The sequence below is a fragment of the Siphateles boraxobius genome, unplaced genomic scaffold, assembly GCF_051911475.1.
Source record: "Siphateles boraxobius isolate OS27281-9 unplaced genomic scaffold, OSU_SipBor_1 93, whole genome shotgun sequence".
Classification (NCBI taxonomy): Eukaryota; Metazoa; Chordata; class Actinopteri; order Cypriniformes; family Leuciscidae; genus Siphateles; species Siphateles boraxobius.
Genome location: NW_027509223.1, coordinates 215,037 through 225,371, shown reverse-complemented (window position 1 = coordinate 225,371; position 10,335 = coordinate 215,037). Strand labels below are relative to the sequence as shown.

The 10,335-nt window shown below is 36.6% G+C and overlaps 1 long non-coding RNA gene across 1 annotated transcript in view; it reads right to left on the bottom strand.

Annotated features, from left to right (window-relative positions):
* Positions 1 to 956: 956 nt before the first annotated feature.
* LOC143733266 (uncharacterized) overlaps positions 957 to 10,335 on the bottom strand; it is a 46,617-nt gene continuing 37,238 nt past the window's right edge. The window contains exon 3 of the long non-coding RNA XR_013201308.1: positions 957 to 1,308. This is a non-coding gene — a long non-coding RNA (uncharacterized LOC143733266). The remainder of the gene's footprint in view (positions 1,309 to 10,335) is intronic.

Here is a 10,335-nt window from a genome sequence, read left to right as displayed (position 1 = left end):
AGAAACCTAGGAGTGCTGGTCAAATCATTTACAAGCAAGAACATTTTTAAAAACATCACGATCTTATAATAGCATAATTGGTGTACGATTGTCCAATTTTAAAGCAAAAGATCTGTTTAATGCGATTTGTCGAAACCTCAAATGTCAAAGTTGAAACAACAGTTCAACAGTTGAATTGACTAATGTCTGGTTCAGATTACACGATTTTTTTTGTCTGTTACGATGGTCACAGTGTCAGATTACGCGATTTTGACTCCTAAAATCTTGTCGCGTCATGGACAAGAAACATGTCAGACTACACGTTGCTTCCTGACCAGTCATCACGTGCCGTCTTTAACGGCGGAAACGAACGTAAACAAACAATGGGTGAAGCGGTGAGTGTTGTATTGGCTGTCCTGTGTTCAGAAAAACTTTTAAAAAAAGAAAGAAAACCCGACAATGGACACGTTCCTGGATTGCTCAAAGAGGACAGTATGGACTGTCAATCCTCCAAAGAGAACTTGAGGTAAAATATTGTTTTCTTACGAACCTTTCCTCCATGTCATAACTCCACCATCGTCTCTCTTTCGTTTCGCCATTTTTGAAAGTTGTGTACGGAAAAGCTTCTGTGCTCCTATTGGTCAACCTCATACATGTGACGGAACCCGTCGTGGACGACCGTTAAAAAAATGAAACATGCTAGTCTTTTTGTCTTGATGTCGTGAAGCATCGCAGACGCGACGTAGCTTGTCGCCCACTATGACACACTATACGAGATGATACGATCGAATCTTGCGTCCCGACGCCCGTTGTCGTTTACGAATCCCCACGACACCCTACGTCAAACGGATCGTGCCAAAATCGGGCTAAAATTGTGTAATCTGAACCAGGCGTAAGAAAACCCTTCTGGACACTAGTGTTCTCTGCCTTTCTGTGGACCCAGGCCTCACTGAAACAAAAGCTTCAACTTCTCCTGATCAAATCCACTCATTTATTTGTTCAGCCATCGCATAAATCTAAGCACAGCTGTAACCAACGAGTTGCAGCTCGACTCGGCTGCCAGCTGGACTTGGTTTTGCTGAACCAACAGGATTTCAAGCCGGGTTCACGCCGCTACATCTGGAAGAGTCATCCGAGAGCAGAGGTGAAGGCGGAAAAAATCCCTCCTAAAATAAAAGCAGCTTGACTCCCTCCATCAGTTTAAACAGGAAAATATGGAAAACAAAACGACGGGCTTTCCCTTCAATTCAATGTACCCAAAGTTCACCCAAAAATGAAAATGATTTACTCACCCTGATGTCGATCCAATCTCAAATGACTATCTTTCATCTGTGGAATAGAAAATATGTATTTTTGAAGGTCATCCAGGACACTCTTTTGAATTTAATGAAAAAAATAAATGAGGACCGAGGCTGTCAAGCTCCAAAATGACAAACAAAAAAAAAACATCATAAAGGACCATAAAAGTGCTTTATATAACTCACACATTATAATCCAAGTGTTCTGAAGTCATATGATAGCTTTGTGTGAACAACAGACCAAAACTGAAGTTGTTTATCATTGAAAATCCTGACATGCGTCTTAGATCATGGCAAATTCATGAGTTCAAGTAGTGAGGTTTGATAAATGAATAAGGGTGTGAATCACAGTTAACCTCACGATACACTATACATGGCTCACGATACCGATAATATTACGATACAGCAATTCTGTGATAATCGGTATATTCATACTTTGCAGTCATGTGACTACCATGGATACCTGGCGGGCAAAAAACGCTGACAAAATGACAACAGACAGTGGCCAGCCAGGGGAATTGCAGCCTTGCAAATTTCCAATACTGCAATCAATTATATAGTTATATATAACTAAACTATTTTGTTTCCAAAGCACATTAACAAAACGTTTAAGGACACTAATAACACTTAAAACAATAAAATTACTAAATATTAATAATATCACTAAAATGACGAAACGATCCTGAGCTTTATATAATTTTAGTGATATTATTAATATTTAGTAATTGTATTGTTTTTAGTGTTATTAGTGTCATTAAACGTTTTGTTAATGTGCTATGGAAACAAAATAGCAGTATTTAGTTCGAGAACAGCACAACTCTGTCATCTGTGAAAATCAAAAGCAGCTTTAAAAACTTGTTTAAAAAGAAATATTCTTCTAATTTTTTACTGTCATTAATGTAGGTCCACAAGATAAATATTAAGCCAGTAAATTAAGATAGTCGTCGCTATACTGTTATATCCATCGTCGTCTCTGAGAGAACGCGGCGTTAATGCAGCGACAGTTGCTGAAAGCTCAGTCCGTTTCTACTTTCACTTTCGGGGAATGAGCGCGTTTACATGCACGTTCTTAACGCGATTATGCTGAATAATAGTGCATCCAATCGCACAACAACTATCTGGCATGTCGTTTACACCTCAAAACACCAACTTTTGTATATTAAAACCAGTGTTGGGCAGTAACGCGTTAGAAGTAATGCGTTACTGTAATCCGATTACTTTTTTCAAGTAACGAGTAAAGTAAGGGATTACAGTTGCAAAAAAAGTAATTAGATTATAGTTACTTCTCCGTAAGCCGGCTGCGTTACTGCAGTACTTGACCGTGATTTTGTTTCGTAACACTGTCTCGTGAGTGACGTGAGTCGTGAGTGACAATGATGACGTATCAGCGCCGCGACGTCAGTGGTAACTGTAAACACCGACATGTGTAGTGTTGAACGAGACAACATGGAGCGCGGAAGAGAGCAAGACCATTCAGCGTTTAATACTTGGAAGTACCGACATTACTTTGAGTTTGACTCGGTTAAAGGTGACAAAAACATCAGCGTCCGCTGTACACTCTGCGTGGGAAGAAAACTTTTATCTACCGCGAAAAATTCAACCTCAAATCTGAGCAAGCACCTAGCAAGCCAGCACAGGAATGTTAAACTTTCTGAAAATAACCCTGGACCGCCAACTGACATGACCGCTGCGGCTACATCCAATACCACCGGGCGAACCTCCGACGGCCCCTCTCCTGCTAAACAGGTGGAAATAGTCTGGACTAACAGCCTAAATGTGGCATGCAACAGCATTTTCTGTTTTGGTAAAATTATTTTTCGCTTCTCTGCACTTTACTATTAAAAAATGTAAATGTTACTTATTTTGAATACAGTCAGGAGATACTTTCATTTTAATTACTTTATTGCTGTATTTTATTTAGGCCTACATCTATTCGAATGAAGGGTTTAAAAAAATGTTTTTATTTTATATGCTGGAATATGCAGAAATTTAAATATTGAAACTAATAAAACAAGTTTTAAAAAAGAGAATGTTTCATTTGATTCAATTTTAGATGATGGAATATGCAGAAAGGATAGAATTAGAATGAAAGGTCTATTGCTTTATAGTGTATTCAGGTCGTGCATCATATTTTTGAAAAGTAACTTAGTAAAGTAACTAGTAAAGTAACTAATTACTTTTGAAAATGAGTAATCAGTAAAGTAACTGGATTACTTTCTTGGAGAAGTAATCAGTAATCAGTAACTAATTACTATTTCCAAGTAACTTGACCAACACTGATTAAAACTGGCGACGTCCTGGCAAGATCCTTGATTAGTTTACTGGGTTTCGTTGCTAGAGAACGACGTTCTTGCCCGCCAGCCGGTACTTGTGACGTCACGTGCAAAGTATGAATTGCTAGACAATCCTATAATGATACATCACGATATCGGTCGAACTATAAAAACAAAATGCCCATGAAAAGGTTAGGTGTAGAGTTTACTCACTGCTGTCCATCATCTCGCTGAAAGTTAACTTATCCCGTTAGGCTAGTTAACTTACATTCACGCTTCCTCGAGGAGCCATGAAGCTACGCAGGAAATCCTATTTAGAGCGCCTTATTTTATTAATAAAATATGGATATTTGGTACCAGAGTGTCGATTCTCGTATCTCACGGAGAAGGAGAACGATTTATTGCTCTATCGATATTTTGTCCCACCCCTGTACATGAATGAATCCTTCTTTTGAGTCAGATTTTTCAACAAATCAGTTGATCTAGTTTACAGAAGTAGTCTGAATGATTCATTCCTGAACCAGTTCTCGAATTCAACTCACTGACTGATCCAGTCACAGCATTTTACAAGTTCACTGGAAGGGAACATTATTAGTGAATAACAACGTGTGTTCTTCACATAAAGCATATCATATGACATAAGATGATGTGGAATATACCGCAAGTGTCATATGGACTACTTTTATAATACTTTTTGGGTCTTTTTTTAACCTTGACTGTCTCTGTCCTCACTGACTTTTGTTATATTTAAAAGTGAGCTTTGATCTTTGTGTGAACTATCCCTTTAAGAGTTTCAACTGCTGTTTTCTATTAATTAAATTCTTTTTTCTATTATTTTCAAACACAAGTCCAATAATTTCCAAATGCAATGATTCATTTAATTCACAGTAAAACATTTCTAAATTAGTTAAAAAAGAAAATGTGAGTAGAAGTTGCCTTTGCAAAACCCATCTCCACTATACCAGGGTGTTGCCATGCAGTGTTCTGGGTGGTTGCTAGGGCATTGCTGAGTTTTTTTTTTGTTAGGGTAGTTGCTATGGTGCTGCTAAGGTGTTTTAAGTTATTGATAGGGCATTGATGAGGTGTTTGCTGAAATGTTTTGAATGGCTGCTAGGGTGTTGCTAAGGTATTTTGTGTGTTTGCTAGGGTGTTGCTAAGGCATTTTGTGTGTTTGCTAGTGTGTAGCTAAGGTGTTTTGGGTGGTTGCTTACTATCTCAAGTGAGTTTTGATCTTTCCCATACAAAAATGTAATATATGGCCATATACTGTATGTACTTATATTTTAAATAGCATGACATATATCTATACATATATTTGACGTATCTGAGAACACAATATATGCCTGCAACATCTATGAACATTTATTTGTCCAAACATGTATGATACCACATATCTGCATATATTAATATATATGGACAATATTAAGTATAAATATGTGACATACATATTTATTTCCCACATATTTAATAAATGTATGTAAACATACATGCATGTGATACTGATGCATTAAATATATGTAAGTAAATATATGCATATATGCGTCTTACATATATTTAACATTTATGTGCATATACGGGAAAATATATGGCACTTACAGAAAAAAACGGCCAATTTGTGTGTGAAGCACACTTCACAAGAAAACCCTTTTCTTGAGTTTTGAATGCCAAAGGTATCAACAATTCATTTAAAGGCACTTATTTTAGCTTGTGAATATTCCCAAACAAGGAATTCTGCATTTTCAAATGGATTAATCACATTTGATAAATATGTGACAAAAAAGTAAATACATATTATATTTAAAAAAAATAAAAAATAAAATTGTAATTATATTTAATAAATGTATGTAAACATACATGCATGTGATACTGATGCATTAAATATATGTAAGTAAATATATGCATTTGCATAATATATGCATATTTGCATATATTCTCATATAGGCAGCAGTATGTATGTAATTTACATATATTGACATATATTATATTTCTGTATGAGTTGTGTGAACAACTGCTGTTTTCTATAAATTAAATCCTAAAAGCCTAAACAGAATTCAGATGTAAGCTGCATGAAGGTTTGGCTGACAGAGAAAGACAGCTGACACCCGACTATAGGGAGGTGAAGTGGACTTATGCCTTGGGTAGAGGAGCAGCGTCTTTTCAAGCTTTAGAGAGGCTCGTTCCAACCCTGTCGTCCTGTGTGAGGGGAATCAAGGACGGAGACTCTTACGCTTGCCCATTGAATCCTTGTTTATTTCACTGCTTATTTGTCTGTGCTTAATTGATAGCAGTTAAATCCCTTTCACCATGTCGGCTGCATTGCTGTGGGGCCTATGTGTGCTTACAGGGGCTTTCAGGCCAGACTAAAATACTTCATGAACACTGGGCCTCACACACTGCAGGCGTTCACGCTGGAGACCCACCAACACAAGACGCAGGACAGACATATGAGGCTGTAAACTGCATAGCTTTGAAACACCACTGGAAAATGAGAACAAAAGCTTTTAAACCCAAATTTTGGAAGCACACTTCACAAGAAAACCCTTTTCTTGAGTTTTGAATGCCAAAGGTATCAACAATTCATTTAAAGGCACTTATTTTAGCTTGTGAATATTCCCAAACAAGGAATTCTGCATTTTCAAATGGATTAATCACATTTCTAAAATACAGAGTTATCTGTGGCATGCTAATTAGGCGTAATCAATTCGCTTTAGGACATACAAGGCTCTACAACCGCATGTATACTTCATACATATGAATTCCCAGTTCGTTTCAGTTTAATATGAGACCAAATATTCACTATAGGGTTCAAATCTGGACTCTGACCAAAAGGCAAAAACATGAGCCTGATGGACTTGTCCTCAAGCCACTTTTGGTTATCTTTGCAATTTGGACAGAAGCATTGTCTTTTGAAAAAATAACATCTGATCATTTTTCATTTGTGGGAAGCAAGCCATTCTGTAATATTCTCCTGAAGTCAAAATCATCAAATGCCTTTTCACAGTGAAGTAGCGCACCAATACCAGCAGCTATAAAGTCTCCCCACACAATGACACTCTTCCTCCATGCTTCACTGTGCTGGAGATGCATTTATTATTATATTTCTCAGCAGATTTTTGAAGACCGATCTGGAGCATCACCATATAACTTGTGTTTCATTGTGATTCATCACTCCACACACAACTTCCCATTAACTTTACTGAAAGAGCAATGGCTTTTAAGTGCATTTGAGTGCAAATTTCCTGTAATTAAGACAATACAAATCTTAGTGTTTAGCCATTTTGAGCTTGGCCCATTTCTTTTGCCCAGGACTGTATGTTTGGAACAGCATACTAACATACTGCTCTATTTAGTATGTATAGAGTGCACAGTATGTAAATATTCTGCATACAATATAAAATAACCAGATGACCCACTAAATTTGACTAAATGAACAGTTCATCAGATTACGGGGTGGAATACTGTATGCCACAAAGAAATGTGCTTGACTTGACTGTCCAATTTTAGAGTTATGGATGAACCATAATTAATTTCTTCTGCACTATTTAGCATCTCTTTCTTGGCTCATTATTTGACCAGAGTAAAGATTTTTTAAATATTTTTTTAAATACATGTATGAAACTTAAAAAAAGTAAATACATATTATATTTTTAAAAATATAAAAAAAAATTGTAATGATTTTATAGAAAACTGGCTTCAAAAAATAATTAATATTCGAATGCATTACAGAATGCAACTCACTCGATTAAACATGCAACATGATGTGCATAATGCAGAATACAGTGTTTCCAATTTAGCGACTTTGTCACTAGATTAGCGACTTTTCAGACCTTATTAGCGACTTTCTTTTTCTTCAAAAAGCCACTAGTAACAAATCTAGTGACTTTTCGGACTGGTGGCTAACATGTAGCCAGTCACTATATCATACTATTTTATCACTATATCATACTCAATTGTTTAACAGAAAATTTGCACATGAGAACAGTTTTTTGGACATTCGGCTATTGGATTAAGTATGTAAGTACGGATTGGGGAGAAAACAGTTGACAGTTGGCAACAGTGGTAGCATACGACTGTCTGAAATATTTATCAGACATGGATAGTCCTATTAAAAATCAGTATGCATTATACGTTATATACTCTGCCGCATTCAGTAAGTAGTGTGCTAATATTCCAAACATACCCCACATCAACCACTTCTCCAACTCTAACAGGAAGTGACATCAGTGCTGATTATTAGAAAGGCCACTGAATCCAGAAACCAACAACACTGGTTGTGGTTTAGTTTAGATATTCCATTTCCCACACTATTTATGTCTTGGCCATCTAAAAATCCCTAGAAATCCTCAATGATTCAGGGACCAAAATCAAACTTCATGGGACAGATCATGGGAAACAAATGTCTCATTCTAACAGCCAAAATTTCATGTTATATATAACCCAAAGAACAAACAATTATTGTTCTCTAAATGTGGTTCAAATCGAGTATACAGGTTTCCTGCTTTGGCACGTTCAGAACTACATTTAGTTATTATGTTGCCTGAACAATCAATGAGTCTAAATGTAGTAAAGAATGAAAGATGCAACTTTTCCAAGAGGTTTTTTCAGTTTTTTCAGCTATCAACACACTAATTAATACACTGTTGCAAAATATATCAGAGATACATATAAAAAAAAAGATAGATAAACCTGTTTACTAGTCAACTTCTGTGACCAACCCCTGCTGTTTTTCCCCCAAATATCCAATGCAGTCTGATTATAAACAGCCATCACAAGCGTCTCAGGGGAAAACACACTGATATGCAGCAGTGATGATAAAACACAAGACAATTTGACTTCACACTCTGTTAGCTGAAAGGGATACTGGGTGGTTTCTGGATCCTGCTGTCATTTTAGTTATGCCGTATTATATTACTAAAAATATGCAGCGTGTCTTCTGTCCAACAGCAGATTTGAACAACACAGTAAATGACAATGAAACTGACAGTCCTGGAGGAACAAGAAACCTGGATAATCCGTATGATTCTGAATCATCTGTGTGCTACTGCATTTATCTCTTGAATTTATGTATTTAAAAGTGGAAAAAGCTAAGATATTCTGTATTAATCCAATGCATGCCACTTTAAAGATTCCCACTTTGTGAAACGAAGGAGTCTCGCTTGATGAAATGAGTGTACTCCAGGGAAAGCTAGAAGGTTGTACAGTTAACTCCCATGGTGTCATTTGAAACCATACAACCTACTACCTCAGCCTGGATGCACACGTCCACACCGCTGATCCTCGGGACCTCCGGGAGCAAAAAACATCTTCTGCCCTTTCAGAAAAGGAATTAATCTGTTTTTTTATTTGTTTGTTTTATATGATATGACACATTTGCAAATTGTCAACGTATTATCCATTTACAGCAGCGGTTCTCAAACCTTGAATGGTCCATGGTATGATTTGCTGATTATAAAAAATTAAAATAAACAAGTAAAACTGATAAAAAGCACCAACACTGAATTTATTGACTGATTAATCAACCCAAAACAATACATGGATTGATAGTGTTAAAAGGGTCCTATTATGACCTTTTACGGAGTCTTTTTTACGATTTTGTTTTTGGGGTGTACTAGAATATATTTTCATGCTTGATTGTTCAAAAAAAATTATAATTTCACATATTTTACATTATGAACCACATTAGAAATCACAACATTAGGCAACATCTTCACAGTTAAGAGTCTGTAGCAAATGCATACAGATATATGACAAAACTCCGAGTGAAACAGGATATTTACTAAGAAAAAGATATGGAGGGACTTTATTTTATCCATCAGGAATTGACTGAAAAGTGGTTTCTACAGTACAGGTTTTTGTAGGAGAGGAGATGGAAAATAAGAGACAACACCTCTCTCCTGGAACGCACCGCCTAGGTCCTGTTTCGATGAAGCCCCTCCTTCCGAAATACGAAATGTGCTGTGATTGGTTGGCCCAGTGTGTCATGATTGGTACCGCGTAGCAAGAGTTTGGGAAATGTCCCGCGCCTAACCATAACTGCGAGTTTTATCTCCTCAGATGTAAATATTAAGGATGGCATCAATTTCAAACCTATTCGAGCCCGATTCGGACCCTGACAATGTTATCGAACTAGGGATCATGCAGAACAGTAATCAGTAACAAAACCATGGTTAATTTTCCTAAGGAGCGGTGAACTTGGGGTTGAAACATTGGGGTTATAATGTTCAGGAACAGTGTTTAAAATACATTTCACCACTCTAAGTTCGTCAGCCTTAGGTCAAATAAATGAGTTGTGGAAAAAAAACAGTGTCTTTGTGACATAGCGACAACACTGTCTTCTCTAACGCAGCTCAACCAGGCCTCGTCCCCCTTTTTTGCATATTCCGTAGGCGCGGAATATTTAAATGAGTAACATTGTGACTTTTTAAGATTCGGAAAAATCGCGTTGTAGAACAAACAAGCCGTTCGTTGTAGATCTTGAAAAGTGGATTCTGTTAAATAAAATATCTCCCTTTGGAGTGGACTTTGAGCTTTGTAACATTGCACATGTTATTTATGATCTAACAGCAACATTACACATTAGCTAAAGTTGAAAATGTGGAAAAGCATAATAGGACTCCTTTAACATTAATGACGTTTCTGTCCTTATGTAGTAAAGCATGCAAGCGTACGCAACATTTTAGTTAAATCTATGTAAAATTTCAGTCCGATTCATTTCAATTAAATAATAATAAAAACGGTAACACTTTATTTTAGAGTCCAATTCTCACTATTAACTAGTTGCTTAT